Source organism: Fukomys damarensis, unplaced genomic scaffold (genome assembly GCF_012274545.1).
Source record: "Fukomys damarensis isolate Sample0158 unplaced genomic scaffold, DMR_v1.0_HiC HiC_scaffold_15, whole genome shotgun sequence".
Classification (NCBI taxonomy): Eukaryota; Metazoa; Chordata; class Mammalia; order Rodentia; family Bathyergidae; genus Fukomys; species Fukomys damarensis.
The window spans coordinates 30,409,324-30,413,034 of NW_022900927.1; the positions used below are offsets into that span (position 1 = coordinate 30,409,324).

At 33.6% G+C, this 3,711-nt stretch overlaps 1 long non-coding RNA gene across 1 annotated transcript in view; it reads right to left on the reverse strand.

Annotated features, from left to right (window-relative positions):
• Window positions 1-909: 909 nt before the first annotated feature.
• LOC104854989 overlaps window positions 910-3,711 on the reverse strand; it is an 8,536-nt gene continuing 5,734 nt past the window's right edge. Inside the window, exon 3 of the long non-coding RNA XR_778275.2 lies at window positions 910-1,050. This is a non-coding gene — a long non-coding RNA (uncharacterized LOC104854989). The remainder of the gene's footprint in view (window positions 1,051-3,711) is intronic.

Consider the following 3,711-nt stretch of genomic DNA (forward strand, 5'->3'; position numbering starts at 1 on the left):
GCAGAAATGGACCTTCCTATAGGTAATTTGTTTTTATAACTCTGACAACTTTGTGACATCACTGATACTTATATGTATTCCAATTCAGAGTTGTTAAAAATGTGAAAAATGATGTGTCTAGAATGAATGGAATATGTTTCATACATATACTGAGGAAAATATTCCAAGATTAGCAGTGGAGGCCAATTTGTTGGATTGCATATTTATTTTACAAATTTCTCTGTGTATATTTGTTACATATATTTGAATGTTTATTTTAATTAGGATTTCCATAATTATCTACTGTTTTTAAAATTTGATGTCCTCCGCTAATATTAGAATCACTGCCAACTTTTCATAATGAAGTTTATACATTTAGAGTTTTTATAATTTTAGTTCTTTGGAAAAGGGCCATGTTTATTTTCGCTGTAGACCTATGAGTTCTTTCTGTTAGCAGGTATATCCAAAACACCCCAAATGTCTGCTTGGAGAGAGATAAAGGAGAGAGGAATGTCTCAGAGCACAGCCTCTGGAGTCAGAACTGTGCTCCAGTTTCAGCTTTGATACATATTGATTGTGTAGCCTTAGGCAAGTTATTTAAATAGTCCAGTGACACAGTTTCTTTCTTTTGATGACAGTAGTAATTATGCTGTTGATGGAATTAACACTGGTATCACTATTACTATTTGCAACCTGGTCTTTAAGATTAACTACTTGGTAATAAGGGTTTTATTTTAGCATCCTTTTCCTATTTACTCTGGTCATCCTCAACAATGCCCATACTTAAGACTTTTGAAAATGTATCAAGCTTTTTAGTTCTTTATTGTTGAATGACATATTTCCTATTGTAATAGGTATATATTCTAGATTAGCATAAATTTAAAGCATATACCAGGCAGAAAGGAAAATTTTACAGATCATTCTCCTGAATAGATACGCAGAATCCCAAACAAACCAAACTGACCAGCAAATAAATCCAGTAATATGTATTAAACATTAAATTTCATGGGGCTGGGAGTATATCTCAATGGTAGAACTTAGCATGCTGAGCCCTGGGTTGATCCCTGGCACCTAAAAAAAAAAGAAAAGAAAAATTACACATCATGCCCAAATGATTGATTGCTAGGAATACATGATTAGTTTGATATAAAGTCAGTATAACTTATCACATAAAATAAATGATGATCCCAAATAGTTGTAGTAAAAGCATCTCATAAAACTCAGTATATGCAAAATGTAATTGTTAGCAAACTAGGACAATTGCTAAATCTGATCAAAGAGATACTTAACAAAAACCTACAGTTAACTTCCTATTAATTGTTGGTTTTCTGCTATATCCCTATCAGGCTCAAATTTTTTATGTTCTTATTAGCTATTTTTGGTTTTTTCTCTTTAGTCTAATGTATTCTCTCTTTTTTTAATTTGACTTTGAAAGAGTATAGTTTGTCTTTTATCTCTCCTAAATTATTCATTTCATTGTTAGTTTTCTCCAACTATTATATCTAAAATATCTGCCTTTTATAATCATTATTTCAAAAGGGAAAAAAATCAAAATGTAAATTTCTTTCTCTCAGTGTGAATAACATTGAGTTACATCATTAGAAGTAGGGTGGTGTCAATCATGACAGTGGTGTCAGCCTGACTCGAATGGACAAGTTGTGTGCTCCAGTGGAGAACATCATATATTGAAAATGATTGTCAATTCTCTGATACTAAAATATTCCTTAACATTCCTCTAAACATTTATCTAAACTAGTATAATTTTTTAATCATAGGAGTCTTAAAAATTCATTTCACATAATGTATGCCATGTAACAGTATGGCTTGGTTGTATGGTGGATGGTCCTAGACTACAACAGGAAGCAGTGGAAATGCGTGAGAGGCAAGCAGTGAGCAAGGGTTTTTTCTATGAGCAGTCATGTAGTTGTTGAATCCTGTTCTCAGATTCAAAGAACCCTTTTGATTGGCTGTCCATCATTATGAATTCTACATTATTGCACATGTAAATAAGGTATGTCTCAATAGCAAGTTAAAATTAAAGCATATTTTATTTTAGTTTCGGTACTGGGATCATTCTTGGGACCTTGTGCTTGTGAGGCAGGCAGCCAAACCACTGAGCTAAAGCCTCAGCCCTAAAACATGTTTTTGGGTTTTGTTTTTATTTTTGTTTTTGTTTTTTTGGGGGTACCAGGATTGAACTCTGGATGTTGTGCTTGCAAGGCAGGCAGCAGAATCACTGAGCTAAATCCCCCTGGCCCCCTAAATCACATTTTAAAAAACTACATCGTCTCCTGTCTGTATAAAACTTAGTCTAATTATGTAAAAAATTACCATTTTCATTTTGTCCTGTGCTTTAATAACATGGAAAAGTCCAAGTTGCTTTGTTTGGTTTTCTCTAAGAATAATGCAATATATTTAAAACACTGCCAAGTTCTCAAACAAAACTGTATCATATACGATATTGGTGGAAGAAGTATTGCATGTGTAATCAAAATGCTCAGAAAAATATACTTATTTTACTAGTTTCAGAAAAATATGTACTATAACTTGCTATAATGAAATATACTTATAGATTTGTATTCTACATGCCTATTTATCTGGAATAATTATTAAAGAGGTATCCTCATAAGTTTAATATTTTAGTTATCTAAGCTTTATCATAACCAGATTTTAAAATAACTATTTTCTAAATAATACAATGAAATACTCATAGAACTAAAACTACGAGGAGCTTAATTAAATCATTGATGACTCAGGAAGCAATTTAGAATCTTACAGTACCTGAATTCACAATGAACCTCACTTATGTTTAGACAAAACTATGAAAATTTTAGTTATTTGAGTCCCCCCCACTTTTTTTTGGATTATGTCCTGGCTTTTATCTAGATGTCCCCCAGAGCCTCATGCTTAGGATGAGAAATTTAGAAGGTAACTGGATTAGGGTGTGAAAGTGCATAAAGAGTGTAATAATGGGATTAAGTGGTTGGATAATGGGAGCCCCAATCATAGGCTTACAGCATGGATGGAACATTAGGGAAGAGAGGATAAGCAACCTTACTGCTGCTGCTTGCTGACTTCTGCCTGCCCTACCTTGCCATGGACAGTTTCTTCCCTGTGATGCCCCTCTGCCATGCTGCCCTGCCTTGGAGCAGCCAACTGTGGACTGAAACCTGTGTGAACTGTAAGCTGAAATAAACCTTTCCACCTTTAACTTTTGGGGTCAGATATTTTGTCCCAGAAGAGAAAAAAATAACAGACAGATATAAGTAAACAGTATATTTTGAAAAGGTCATGAAAGCTGTATCATGCATATTTTATGTGTGAATGTGTGTGTGTGTGTGTGTGTGTGTGTGTGTGTGTGTGTATATATATATATATATTTTTTTTTTTTTTAAACCAGTGATTGAACTTGGGAACTTGCTCTTGTGAGGCAGGTGGCAGCACCACTAAGCTAAGTCTTCAGTCTTCATATATTTTTATATGAATCTAACATATCCTTGTTTTAGACATTATAGAAAGGTTGAAACTTACCTCCCTATCACCTCTTACTGGTAAGTAGATCTGATAATTACTCCAGTTACCCTTAACCAGAGTCTCTTAAAGAATGACCTGTGGACCATATGTCTTCAAATCACCTAGGATACTTGCTATAAATGAAATTTCCTGAATCTATAACCAGATTTACATTTGGGAAATCATTGCATCTGGGAAAGATTCCAGTATATTTCAATT